Source organism: Microplitis demolitor, chromosome 9, assembly GCF_026212275.2.
Source record: "Microplitis demolitor isolate Queensland-Clemson2020A chromosome 9, iyMicDemo2.1a, whole genome shotgun sequence".
In the NCBI taxonomy this organism is placed as follows: domain Eukaryota; kingdom Metazoa; phylum Arthropoda; class Insecta; order Hymenoptera; family Braconidae; genus Microplitis; species Microplitis demolitor.
Genome location: NC_068553.1, coordinates 2,844,872 through 2,860,607, shown reverse-complemented (window position 1 = coordinate 2,860,607; position 15,736 = coordinate 2,844,872). Strand labels below are relative to the sequence as shown.

Genomic DNA, 15,736 nt, shown 5'->3' with positions numbered 1-15,736 from the left:
AGTTTGGTACATTACCTACATAATGTTCTGTCAAATCAACTATCTGAAGTTCTCTATCGAAAATAATTGTTGTCTTTTTTTACCCTCGTTTTGAGAAAACGACTCTTATTTCATATCATGACTATACACTAACATGTATCTGTACACTAACAAGATATGTATGTATAAAATTATTTTTGATATCGATTAATTGAAAAATCTACCTTCCATTTCGGCTGCCGAATGATCTTTTTTTTTATTCACAGCAACTTTATATAGGTTACCTAAATAATATCAGAAACACTTCTTAAGAATGAAAACAAGTGCTTAAAAATTTATTTTGTAAGTGATAGATTTTTATTGAATGATACAATACACAGAGAAAAACATATTGTTAGAGAAAGAAATGGTAAAAAACAAACGATATCAGGGTTGAAAAGTTACACAACAACATTTTATGGTATTTTTTCCGGATAAATCATAATATAACGTACTAAAATGTGTTTGAAATCATACCAACTCATCTTTTTTATGGTTTCTCGGAATCATATAATGTCGTCAAACTTGTTTTATAGTTTAAATCATATTATCAACAAAACAATCGAAGAAACGTAGTTTTTAATATTTTTGCGGGATATTTCTTAGTTTATTGTTTATTACATGAGTCAAAACTTATTTAAATCTTGATTTTGATTCCTGACCAAGGCCAATCGAGGCTCAGATTTTTTTTTCCGTGTACATTCATAAATCTTCACTGGATTGTTATAATCATTTTCCTACAGGAGGGTGCATCTGAGCCCATTCGAACTCATTCACGCATGTACCTTGAAACAAATAATCAGAGCAAACATTTCCTTCACAACAGCCATAACCTTGTGATGGATGGCACTAAAAAAATAATTATACTTTATGCCTTTTTCATTTTTCAATGAAAATTGTTATACTGTATTTAGAAGTAAAAACAATGAAATTTTTTTATCAACCTTCAATTAACGTACTGATAGGAAATTAAAAATAACAGGAAAAAAATAACTTAGCTGCGAATTGTTAAAAGTAAAATTTAAGAGCTTCTAGGACTTTGAAGTGAAGAGTATGAAATATTCAAATTTCGCAAGCTTGCTTGAGATTTAATATCAACTTTAATTTATTGAGTGTTGAATTTAAGGGTTGAATGTCAAAACTTAATTTTACAAGTTCAAACTTTTATTGATTTAATTTAGAGTATTTTCAAATTTTTCATGGTTACTTGTATTTTTTTTTCCAGTATGTTAGAATTATTACTCACCCAACCGCCAGGACATGATGCATATACACCAGGATAGATAACAACCAATACGAAAATTGATAATAATAAAATTATTTTCGACATTTTCCTGGTTTTATTTCCTAAAACAGAAAAATGAAATAATTGTTTGATTTAAATACTGCAGCTAAACTCTTAAGATACTCTGTGAAAAATTTGCGGAGTGAACGCGGATTGGATAACTTTTTATTTATTAACTCCCCTTCACAATGAATTTCGTTCCAAAGGGGAGATTCAGAAAATATTAGTCATAGAAAAAATTACTAATGTATAATAAAGTTATAGGTCTTTGATATGCAGATATTTCTATTGAGTACTTACGAGCTGTCTTTTCGTATATTGTCACGAAATAATCTTAAAAGATTCTTACCAGCTGATAATAAACTTTTTTACAAATACAATGTATCATTCACATCAATCATACCACAAGATAACATTGTATATTGTACCGTAACATCAAATATTTTAATATTTTCACCATGAATTACTCTCTAAATATGAATTAGTGAAAATAAGTGGATATTCACTAATTCCAAGTGGAAACGAAACCACTAATTTCAAAAAGCGGTTCGATTGGCATTCCGAATTATTGAATATTTACTTATTTCACATATTTCTGTTTAGAGAGTATATGGAATTATAATTTAGTGAGTTACTAAAACATTTTATAAATTAAGAACATAATATTATTGGTTTAATTAGAAGTATCTGAATCAATTATTTACTGTAATAATTATATTTTTTATCATCAGCTGTTTCTAAAAATATATTTTACTTAGTTATTGAAACAACGGAACACTGAGTGACGGAGTGAATTCGCATTGAAATATAATCCGTATTTACCCCCGATTTTTTGCAGTGTAAGATAAAAGTACTGTAATTAATCCAGAGAATATAAACTATTTTATAAAAAATGTTTTATTTTATTATTTGTAAATGAAGTAGTATGTAAATTATAAGCAAAACTATACAAGCAATTACTATTTATTACCGATTGTTATCTCCTGAAGTTTCACAAGCTTCTATGTGACTGATCCGGGGATCGCTGACTTTTATAAGTTAATAATTGTGTCCTTTGATATTTCCAATGATAACTTTTGTTTTTTTTGTGATAAATTTTTCTAAGACGCAAAATTTATCTTACACAGCAGGAATAAACGGGGTCATAGGTCTGTTAAGCAATGCATGGACGGTGAGATAATTCTCGTCAGAACGACTGAACATTTCTTCTTCAGGCTTTTTACGATATTCTGTACAGTCATTTTGATAATCCAAGTATCGGCGCAGCGTAACGTCAAAATAACAATACTATTGTCATTATAGGTATCTAAAGAAACGCTCATAAGATAATCTTATAGAGTTTTGAATAAGAAAAAATTAATGCAAATCGAAAGATGCCAAGTTAAGAATACAGCCTCATTAATGATTCCATTATATGATATGTTTCAATATTCAGTTACTTATAATAAATAAAAAAGACAACTTGTAACAAACAATTTTATTGGTTAACAATAGATAGACATTTTTTAAATATGAAAATGTCTATCCGCGCTTGATATAAATCTATTAATTATAACAAAGCAAAAAAAAAAAACTATATGCAATAAAATTTTTCTACATTGGATAATAATTATTAAAATCAGTTCGTAGAAAAAAAAGATTTAGATAATTCAACAATTGATTGTTTAATGGACTAATTTTAAATTAATTAAATTTATTGATTCTTAATGATTTAGGTTTTTGAATTAATGGCGAGACTTTTAAACGTTTTCGTGAGTAATAAGAATTTAATTCTTATTGATGGTTGATACAACAAAAGTTTATTAACATTTTATTAAAATTGTCACATTATGTAATATATATATATATATATATATAGATCTACATAGATATTGGCGAATTACGACAAAAAAAATTTTTTTTTTAATTTTTTAGTGATTTCTCAGAAACGACTTGAACGATCGATTTCAAAATCTAATCAGCTTATAGAGCTCTAAAACAGCGGAAAGCTTCTGGGCTGGCCCGCCGGGTCAACCGACAGCTAGATTTTTTTTACATTTTTCAGGGGGTACCCTACATTTTGCCCGCAAAAATGAATTTTTTTTTCATAGCCATTGAAAATTTTGTCTATTTACTTTGAATTTCTAACTACTTTTATAATTACTTGTTATAAACTTTATAAAATTGTGTGATATTTTATTAAATTTTTCAAAATGCTACCCCCTCCCACTAGATGCAATAATGACATCATAGTCTCTAAAGTTTTTTGAAATGTTATAAAGTTTTATACAATTTTATAAAATTTCATACAATTATATAAAATTTCATCTGATTATTACATCCCTTTTAAGATCTCACTCTATAAGATTTTATAAAATAAAATATAATTATATTAAATTCTATAAAATTTCGCTGAACAGTCTTATAAAATTGTATAAAATTTTATATTATTATATAAAATTTTATAAAAACATTTTTTCCCGGGTGACCATATTGTATAGTTGCGTCGACAAGAAATTTTAAATTAAATGCACTCAGGCCAAAGTAATTAACTTATTTTTTCTCTCAGTGTATCATTCTATTTGTTTCGACATATGCATGTTTCCACTGTGATGCAAAATATTTGTTCACTTGAACTAGATAAACTCTAGATCGCTTGATGTCACTGGTTATTTGAGATAACGATTTTTTATCAAGCCTCGTTTTGTCCATCTTAGCTCCCTATATTTTTTTCACATTTGACTTTTGATCTCAAACGATACTCAGCGTTATTTTTTGGCCTTATAAAATTTAAAATTCAGTAATACGTAACTTAAATTTTCCACTGTAATTTTATTTTTTTAAGTAGAATATTTACTATACATACATATATATACTAACGCAAAAAATTAAAGGAACAGAAAAATTTTACAAATTTTTTTGTGATTTTCGGAAGGCTGTAACTTTGTGAAACATACTTGTATCCAGATTTAATAAAAGCATTTAGTAGCTTAAAATCCCTAGGTTCGGTGCATTTTTATCAAAAGTTATTAGAATGTCTGTTTATTACGCAAACATGAGAAATACCGCGAACATGAAATTTATAAATTTTTTTTTTTTCTGAAGAGCCTATGGACCGTGAAAATTTAAATAGCTTCAATTCAGTTTTTTTTTTTTTAACCTCGTAGGATGATTTTTCGCAGAGATATCAGCCATCAAATAAAAAACGATCCTTTTGGTTCTGATCATCGATATTTGGGCTACCAATAATCGCACAGTAGGGCGTTGAAAACCTAAATAAACTTTCTACAAGACCCTTACATCACTTTAGAAAAAAAATTTTTTTTTTTCATTTGTAACATTTACTAGAAGTAAGTATAAAAAAATGACTTCTTTTGGTTTTTTAGTAAATCAACCGCTACTCTGTAAATATAGATGAAAAGACTAATATTGCCAGGGACTTTTCTAGCTCAATATACCCTGGATAACCCTGTAAATTTTCAAATTGATTTGTCGAACCGTTTTTTGGGGTTGATTGATCAAAGTTTTGCTAATTAACTAAATTTTATCATTTTTAAGTCCATATAACATTAAAACTAAAACTCATAGATCATTTCTCTAAAAAGTATTTTAAAGCTTGACTAATAAGCTTTAATTTATGACCCCAAACTTTATGTTTCAACCATTTCTTCCAATGATTTAATTGCCTTGAAATTTTTAATGCAATCGAAAAGTGTTGAAAACATGGTTTTCACTCCACATAACTTATGCATTTCTCGTTAGATCACAATGCTGTCACGTGTATTTTATTGTGAACATAATGATCTGTAAATTTTACAGCTATTTTATACTTTAATAGTTTTACTTTTATTATTTATGATGTTCAGTGAAAAATGAATCATACATGACCACATATGAATGCTCCATGCTTCGGCATGTATAAAAATTGGCCAGACACGGCCATATATGGCCATATATGACCATGTATGGCTATGTACGGCTAAACATAGCTTTATATGACTATATATGACCCGATATGACTATGTATGGAATTTCAACTAAATTAAAAAAGAAATTTTAATTTCTTTTTTTTATTATTTTGGCGACACAAAGATTATCAGATATGCGAATATTTGAATGCCCAATTGAAATGGAAATTTTTAATTCAGAGAAAAATCGCTAGACTTATTAATGACCGCCCCCACTTTAGTAGGAATTGAACCCGGGACCTTCCATACGAGAGACTGACGCTTTGACGACTAGGATATACGATTGACAGTCACAACAAAGTTTAGTTGTGGTACGTAAGGTTCAAAGAATACAATCACTTTCGAAAAAGCAAAATATAATCATCAATATGCTGTTTGTGATATCAAAAGAATTTCCTATTTTTTTAACATTACAATACTTGTTTATAAGTAGTTGTAGTAGTTAGTTAAATTCTTATTTATATATATCCGTGAAAAATTAATCATACATGACCATACGTGACCATATATAGCCATGCATGGTCATTCATGACCATACACGAGCATATCTGGCCATACGTGGACATACTAACTTTGTTAACACTGTCATGCATGGCCTCGCATGAACCTTACAAGGCCATGTACGACCATGCATGACTATATTGAAAAATATCGTATGGCCATGGATGTCCCATGTATGACCATGTATGCTTCATATACAGCCATTTATAATTCATTTTTTACAGGGTTTCAATGGTACCTGTACGTCCTATAATTATAATTGATATTGTCGAAGTAACAGCGATTACAATTATCATCTCATACTAATCAAATTTTCAATACTTTATTTACGTGAAGGCTAGTTTGGTACATTACCCATACAATATTCTGTCAAATCACCTATCTGAAGTTCTCTATCGAAAATCTTCGTTGTCTTTTTTTACCCTCACTTTTAGGAAACGAGTCTTTTTTCATATCATGACTATACACTAGCATCCCTGATTAAAAACTCCGATTGAAACTGATTGAAAACGTCTTATCAGATGTAATCGGAAATTTCAGATTGACATTCAATCAGTTTCAATCGAATTCAATCGGAAACTTCCGAATGATTCTGATTGAAACTGATTAAAAGTCAATCGAAAATTTCTGATTCACTTTCAATCAGTTTCGATCGGATGTAATCAGATATTTCCGGAAGGTTTCCATTGTAAATTAATCAAAAATTACCGATTCCCGGGAAAAAAAATAATTGTATGTATTATTAAATGGCAAAAAATTAAAAAAACAAATATATTAAAATCTACGTTGAATCTATATCAACAATAGATTTCATGTCATGAAGTAATATAGGATATACTATTTTATCACCAAAAATGGCACTTGTCAGTCTGTCAAAGAACAGAGGAGTCCTTGTGTCAGAATTGCTTCCAAGTCTAGAATATAATACGTCTGAACTACGTTTCTTATCAAGGACACTTCCCAAGTAGTAGGCGCTATCTAGTGGCGAGCACCGAACTACTCCCCACTGCTATTGCATAGCACTGGTGAATTTCCTCTCCTCTACATATATCTTTTCTCCTACGAAATTTTTCTCTTGGTTCAAGCAACTTTTTTTTCTATTAGTTGGAGCATATGAAAATTCTTGCGTTAAACACCCCCATAAAAAATATTTATTTAAAAAATATAAGTTAAAATACAAAAATATATTTTAGAATTTATAACAAATCAATCAGAAAACTTCTTTTAAGAGCTTGACATTGAATTGAAAATGTTACGTCCAGCTCAGATACTGAACTTTTTATATTAAATTTTATTTTCATATTAAAATTACGCAGCGACCAAATTTTATTTTTCTTCAATAATTCTAGAGCGATAAGAAATAATTTAATTGTAAAAAAATTTTAGAATTAGTAAATCAGTTTTTCTCGTAAAAAATACTAGAATAAACAACCAAATGAATTTTTAATGACGCCTCGGGTCTTAATAGAATGAAGGCCCAAAGTCCATCTTGAAACAATTTTTTAGGAATTAGCAAAAAATATTTATCAACAAAAGTGTACTTAAAATATTTTAAAAGAAAGTTTAACAATGACTCATTGTTAAATAAATAAAATAAACAAAGTATATAATCTTATAAGCCATATATTTGAAAGTGCACTTTTGTAGATAATATTTCGGTGCCCACGTAAACGTAAAATATATATCCAAGGAAAAAAATGACTTTAATGACACATTGTCCAGAATATTCGAATAAATAATATTCATCAATTAAACAAATAAACTAATAATGTTTATAGAAATTATGAGAATAGATATAAAAATTCATATGAACAAATGAAGAAATTCATAAAATTTATATAAATAAAATTCATGCAAATAAATATAAAACTTTATGTAAACCAAATAATTAAATTAATAGAATTTAAATAAATGAAAGTTATGAGGATAGGCATAAAAGTTTATATAAATAAATTGTAGTAAATTTATCATAAGGAAAATTTATAAAAATAGATATAAAATTTTGTTATATAAAGTTATAAATAAGTTAAAATATCGTTATACATATAATATTGTGCATGGGGGTGTATGTGTGTATGTTCCTACACATAGACCTGCATTGGGGTGGGCCTTTACCACTTCCCTAACGGAAAATCCGAGGGAAAGGAAAAGGACCCAAAGGAATTATGATCCGATTGGACACAGTTTTTCTCCAAACAATAGACGAATTAGGACAACGTAAAACACATAAAAAGGGCTGCAAAATCAAAAATAAGGGAGTTAGAGTTTTGAGTTGTTTTGAGAAGCAGTTTTTCAGTCAGAATTTCACTCTCAGTTTTCAGTCCTGGGTCAGTAAGGATGAGAAAATTTAAGTACAAGTGTTCTCACACTTCTACACTAGTTCCGTACTAGTTATTTTATTTGCAAGTGTTCTCACACTTTATTGTCTATTTAATCGTACAAGTGTTCTCACACTTTGTTGTTTTATTTAATTGTACAAGTGTCCTCACAGTTTATTTTAATTAATTATATCACTAGCGTTTAGTAAATATTGTTTCAGTTAGTGAATAATTAAATTAGAAATATCAAGTTTACGTCAAAACATATTGTAACCGCGAATAGTACAGCACAGTAAACTCAGTGTAAACTATAAAAATACTCCAATCTCCAAAACTTCAGGTACTGTAATCTTTATGTTTATGAATAAAAAACGTATTGTATTCCAAATTCTGTAGTCCTCTCTAGTATCTGAAATCAATTTAGTCGTAACCATTTTATTGTAAATTAGAGTTGGCGGACTAACCACCTAATACTTTTAATATCAAGTTTATTGTATTCACATCATCAAAATTTTAAATTGTATAATATATAGTAGTCAAATTCGTCTATTCAACATCTTTCATTCAAAAACAAACCTTCCAGATAATTACTCAGTGTGATCCCGGTCTATTGGTCGAAAGACTAGGGCCGAAAATAATAATTAAAATAACTTGTCTAACATCACAGTACAAGCTACTAGTTGAACATAACAAAAATAACTAGAAAAAAAGCAAAATTTTGAAAAACTTTATTCATAATAATTTTTGAGAAATGAAATAACCTACAAAAAAGTTCCTATCAAATTTTCTGATAAAACTGATAGTTTTCCTGGAAAAGCAAGAAGATCTCAAAATTTTCTATAAATTTGACTTTAAGCTCAAAAAACTTTTGAACAGTTAGATTTATCAAAAAATGATGACACTTTTGTTGTAGAGCATTCAATGTTCTACGAAAATATCTACCGTGCATAATAATTCGTTGATTGGCTTGTATGTTAGAAAATTCTAAAAAATAATAAGTTTTTTTTCCCGTAATATTTAAATAAAAAATAGAAAAATTTATTGACGCAAACCGTAGTATTATTATAAAGAGCTTGGATTGGTATGGAAAATAATTGATAAATGAATTATTATTTTCTAATTGAATCCGCTTCGTTTGAAACCAAATTTTTTTTTCTAGCCGGCTCACGATAATTTTGTTGGTTATATTGAGAAAAAATTCCCTGAAAATTTCAGCTCTTAAATTAAATTTAAAGTACTTTCTCTCGAGTATCAAATTTTTCCATTTAAAAAGTATGTTAATTGATTAACATTTTTGTTGAATTGTTATAACTAAGCCGAATTTTAAGCTATCGTTTTGAAACCAGTTTTAATTTGCAGAGAATTTGATGAATTTGAAAGTCTATAAAACAAATTGCTCCTCTAACTTGATCTATGTCGATTCTATCTGCTCCGAAAGTCTATTTTTTACTTGTTTTATATAATTTTGTTAATAGTGAAAAAAAACAGCTCATTGTACGAAAAAGATGCATAGCACCTATCTTTTAGAAAATTTCGTCCTCTACAGAATTGTTTATTATACTTTCCTGCTAAAAAAATCCGAGAGATTCTTATAGTTGTATGTGTGAGGCTCCATACTAAACCATATAGCACTTCTCATAGAACTCATTCATTCTCATAAAATCTCTATGGAAATGTATGAGAATCTATGAAATTTTCTGAACAGGGTGATATTGTTAAAATGCACTGTTTATAAGATACAATCAGTAGAACATTCTGCAGTAAAAAGCATTTATACTATATTAAACTTACAATTCTTATACTGTCTAATGTTAAACTACTCGTATCTCATAGATAATACGCACAATCCTATTAAAAATAAACGAGGGCCGCCTCGTTTGTCATCCACCGTTAGCATTGATTCCAGCAATGCTAGCGAGAAGCTAGCCAGTGCCTCGTTTCATTTTTACTAAGGACTTTAGCTATATATCTAGCACATCAGGAAGATAGTTTAAAATCAATTAGAACATTCTACACGGAGAAATAAAAAATTGATCAATCGGGATAAAATCGAGAAATAAATTATTATTTTCCGATTGAATCTGATTGAAATTCAATCGGAAACCCCGAACGCTCCCGAACATTTCTGACTGAAAATTTGTTTCCGATTGAAACTGATAGAATTCTGATTGAGTTTCCATCAGTTTCAATCGCATTCAATCGGAGTTTTTAATCAGGGATGTATCGATACACCAACAAGATATGTATGTATAAAACTAGTTTTGATATCGATTAACTAAAAAATTTACTTTCCATTTTGGCTGCCGAATGATCTTTTTTTTAATACCTAAATTACCTACAACCTTAATTACCTAAATAATATTAGAAACATCTCTTAAGAATGAAAACAAGTGCTGAAAAATTTATTTTTTAAGTAATAGATTTTTATTGAATGATACAATACACGGAGACACATGTAATGTCGTCAAACTTGGTTGTTAGTTTAAATGATATTATCAACAAAATAATCGAAAAAACGTAGTTTTTAATATTTCTGCCGGATATTTCTTTTTATTGTTTCTTACATAAGCCAAAACTTATTTAAATCTTGATTTTGATCCCTGACCAGGGCCAACCGACGCTCATATTTTTTTTTCCGTGTACATTCATAAATCTTCACTGGATTGTTATAATCATTTTCCGAAATGAGGTTGCGACTGAGTGAATTCGGACGGAGTCATGCATATACCTTCGAATAACCATGAAGTGCAAGTATTTCCTTCACAACAGCCATAACCTTGTGATGGATGGCACTAAAAGAAAAATTATTATTATTATGATTTTATGTCAAATTTTTTTATCAACTTTCAATTAACGTAGGGTAGGGCGGGGCTAGTTGATCACTTTTTACTTTGAGCTTCCATTACTTTAAGACTGTGTATCGGATTTAATCGAGTGACATGTCGTTAGGTTCATAATTTAGTCTTCTTCAAATGGTCTAGCAACCCAAAAACGATCCAATTGCAAATTTCCAAGTTATTCCCGGAAATACGCGGGCGCTCCAAATTGCTCAACGTGCCCCACTAATGAGGCTAGTTGAGCAAGGGTATGAGGCTAGTTGTGCAACGGATGAAATACACGGAGTGACTTACAGAATGGTATATGAAGGCCAAATAAAATTGTTGTTCACAAGCAATTATTTATTTATTATAATTCTTCATACTTAAAATTATAATAATAATAATAATAATAATAATAATAATAATAATAATAATAATAAATATAAATATAACAATATTAATTATAATTATGTTATCTACTTATTATATTATTAGAATAACTCTGGTAAAATCAAACAAAATTAACACTTCCTAATCTTTGGATCATTATTATACTTTTTGCATTTAAAATGATATATTTAAGAATAATTATTAAGTAAATGAATATTAAATTAAACTAGTGACAAATTATGAGACCAGAAATATTGCTAGATGATTAAAAATCTCAAATTATTAATCATTTTAGTCACTATCACAATTGATACAAACATAGGTCAGACCAACGTTCGGCACACATTTAATGTGCGACCATTGTTGACAAATCTGGCACTGAATGTACGCATCCTGAAATGTGATAATAATAATTATTATTATAACATCAAAACGAATTATTGTAATTGTAACACACTATGTTAAATCATCACATGTACAAATAAATTGAAAATTATTAATTAAGTAAAGAAAAATTTAACTTGTCTATAATAAAAATCTAGTGGGGCTAGTTGAGCAAGCAGTCAGCGCGCCTTGCTCAACTAGCCCCAATTGGAGCAACAAACTAAAAGTTAGGTTATGATAGAATGATAAGAATTAAAAACAAATAATCATATATAATTGAAAGAGCAATAACTACATTATGCTTGGATACTTACGTGATCACGAAAAAATTTTTTTCAGCAAGTGTAGGAGAAAAAGTCTAAACATCCGTTTTTTTTTTTTTGACACAAAAAAAAAACAAAGCGTTTTGTCAGCTAGTCTGCGCACTGGACAGCCGTTATCTGTCGCGTGCTGTGTTCTCCTCCCGTAACCCCTTCTTTTCACCATTTACACTTTTGTTGTAAGTTGTTTAGTTTTCGAGATATTTCGATTGCACAACTTGCCCCTATGATCAACTAGCCCCGCCCTACCCTACTGATAGGAAATTAAAAATAACAGGAAAAAAAATACTTAGCAGCAAATAGTTAAACGTAAAATTTACAAGCTTATAGGACTTTAAAGTGAATACCATAAAATATTCAAATTCCGCAGTCTTGCTTGAAATTTGATATCAACTTTAATTTATTGAGTGTTGAATTGAAGGGTTGAAATATCGAAACTTAATTTTACAAGTTTAAACTTTTATTGATTAAATTTAGAGTTTTTTTAAATTATTCATGTCTACTTGTATTTCTTTTTCCAGTATGTTATAATTACAACTCACCCAACCGCCAGGACATAATGCATATACATCAGGATAGATAACAACCAATACGAAAATTGATAATAATAAAATTATTTTCGACATTTTTCTGGTTTTATTTCCTAAAACGGAAAAATAAAATAATTGTTTGATTTAAATACTGCATCTAAACTATTAAGATACTCCGTAAAAAATTTGCGGAGTGAACAGGGAGTGGATTACTTTTTATTCACTCACTCCTCTTCACAATTATTTATTACGTTCTTTACTTAGATCTGACTATATAAAATTTTACTGGAATTCATATAATTTTATAGAAGTCTGTAAAATCCCAAGTCAAAATATTGAACGTAAATTGAACGTTTTAAACGTTTTGAACGTAAATTGAAGTTTTAAACGTAATGAACGTAAATTGAACGTTTTTAACGTAAATTTAAAGTTTTTAACGTAGTGAACGTAAATTAATCATTTTGGACAATGACCGGCCTATGAAGAGGAAAAGAGATCGGGAAAAGAAAGCACCAAGCTTTATTACAGTTCTCCGGACTGATTCGGAAAAAAAAACGTAGTATTCTCAAGGCCTTTTTCGAGAACACCATCTATGGTGCTGTCACCTAAACCAAGAACATTAAATTAAAGATTGACACCACTTATTGATTTTGAAGACATGTTTTAAATTACATACATAAAAAATGATAATTTTCCGATGCGTAACCACTATAAAATAATTTTGTGTAATTATAGATGATTCTTTAAATTATCGGATCTGAAAATTGGCCAGACCTGATCATATGTAATGATATTATTCCTGCATAAACAAATCGTCATTTATAAAATCTTATTAAAAATATCTGCGAATTATTAATCACGAGATTAAATTAGGATTTATTGTCTTCATTAACATACATGTCAGTTATATTAAAAAAAAAAAAAAAAAAGACACGCAAATTATCGGTTAACTGCTATTTTACTACAGGATCACCTATCTCATTAATGTCCCAAGTCGATGCTGTTTCACTTTGGTTATCACTTGATTATAGTCTGCTCATCTAGCCTGCTATGCACTTATAGATATAATCAATTCATGGGATTACTTAACTCCAGTGATCACATTACTACATCATCCGTAAATAATGATTCAAATGATAAATTTGTTTGTGTACATAAATTACAATAAAATTTATAAGATAGATATAATCGAGTCTTTCTATCTGTAAACTTATATATCTATGAATGAATCGATATTGGTTTATAAATTTAAATTATTGCCGAAACCTTTGAACGTTTTTTAAACAATGGGGATTTAATTTTAATCGACAGTAGACAAAATAAAAATTTAATAACATTATTATTAAAATTTTCACATTATGTAATATATATATATATATATATATATATATATATATATATAAATATATATATATATATATATATAAATATATATATTACATATAGTTCCATAATATATATACATATATATATTTATATTGTGGGCCTATATACATAATTTAACATAAACAGTATCATATATATAATTATATATAATTCCATGTATAATCATATTTCACTATACATGATCTCATATATAATTATTTAGACTCAATTATAATAATTTAAAATCTTTTTTGATTGGCCAACCTCATGGTGGTGTCAATCTTTAATTTAATGTTCATGGTTTAGGTGACAACACCATAAATTGTGTTTTCGAGGAAGGCCTTGAGGATACTACGTACTTTTTTTCGAATGTCTGGAGAAATGTGATGTGAAAGCTTGGTTCTTTCTTTTCCCGATCTCTTCACCTCTTCATAGGCCGGTCATTATCCAAAATGTTTAATTTACGTTCATTACGTTGAAAACTTTAAATTTACGTTTGAAACTTTCAATTTACGTTAATTACGTTTCAAACATTCAATTTACGTTTATACGGTTAAAAACGTTCAATTCACGTTTAAAACTTAAATTTACGTTCAAAACGTTTAAAACGTTCAATTTACGTTTAATATTTTGACTCGGGTATAGAAAATTTTTTAAAAAATATTTGACTCTATTATTTGTGAATGAAGTAGTATATAAATTATAAGTAAAACTATACAAGCAATTACTATTTATTACCGATTTTGTTTCCTGAAGTTTCACAAGCTTCTATGTGACCGATCCGGGGATTGCTGACTTTTATTAATTAATAATTGTGTCCTTTGACATTTCCAATGATAACTTTTGTTTTTTTGTGATAAATTTTTCTAAGACGCAAAATTTATCTTACGCAGTAGGAAAAAACAGAGTCATAGGTCTGTTAAGAAATGTATGCACGGCGAGAAAAATCTCGTCAAAACAATTGAACATTTGTTCTTCAGTCTCTTTGCAATATTCTGCATAGTCATTTTGATGATCCAAGCATCGTCGCAACGTAACGTCAAAATGACAATACTATTGTCATTATAGGAATCTAAAGAAACGCTAATAAGATAATCTTATAGAGTTTTGAGTAAAAAAAAATTAATGCAAATTGAAAGATGCCAAGTTAAGAATACAGCCTCATTAATGATTCCATTATATGATATGTTTCAATATTAAGGCTCAGTGACTTATGCTGATTAATCAGTTACTTATAATAAACAGAAAAAACAACTTTTAACAAACAATTTCATTGGTTAAAAAAAAAATAGTAAGACATTTTTTAAATATGAAAATGTCTATCCGCGCTTGATATAAATCTATTAATTATAACAAAGCAAAAAAAAACTAAATGCAATAAAATCTTTCACGTTGGATAATAATTATTAAAATAAGTCCGTGAAAACTATTATGATTGTATAATAGGTACGCATACAATTTGATTAGATTATCTCAATTATCGTAACAGAAAAGCACCTTAATTACTAATAAGAAGTATGTGACACAGCGCTCACAAAGGCTTTTTAATGGTTAGCTTGACATTTGCCGAACTGCGCAAGTTTCACGTTCTTAATCAACGCTGTTACGATTCATCGTATCGTCAATATAACGATACAAATACGTATAATAACAAAATGATTATACACGGAGAAAAAAATCTAATAATATTTTTTATTTTTCAAATGAAAATTACTATGTCGTCGAGGCAAACTAGAAACGGTCCAATAATATCGAAATTTTCCTTTAAATAAATAAAATTATAATTGCTTAATCCTATAAATTCCTAAATTGTAAGTAAAATTACTATGAGTTTTAGAGTACAAAACACAAACATTCAA

At 28.5% G+C, this 15,736-nt stretch overlaps 1 long non-coding RNA gene across 4 annotated transcripts; it reads right to left on the bottom strand.

The window, feature by feature from the left end:
• Nucleotides 1-320: 320 nt before the first annotated feature.
• Nucleotides 321-2,353, bottom strand: LOC106693777 (uncharacterized). Of its 4 annotated transcripts, none has more exons than XR_008404195.1 (3): nucleotides 2,274-2,353; nucleotides 1,265-1,365; nucleotides 321-867 (listed from the first exon to the last, which is right to left on the bottom strand). It is a non-coding gene; the product is annotated as an uncharacterized LOC106693777 (long non-coding RNA). The 4 variants fall into 4 exon arrangements; XR_008404196.1 differs by lacking the exon at nucleotides 2,274-2,353 and adding an exon at nucleotides 2,126-2,227; XR_008404197.1 differs by lacking the exon at nucleotides 2,274-2,353 and adding an exon at nucleotides 2,058-2,079.
• Between the last annotated feature and the right edge of the window lie 13,383 nt (nucleotides 2,354-15,736).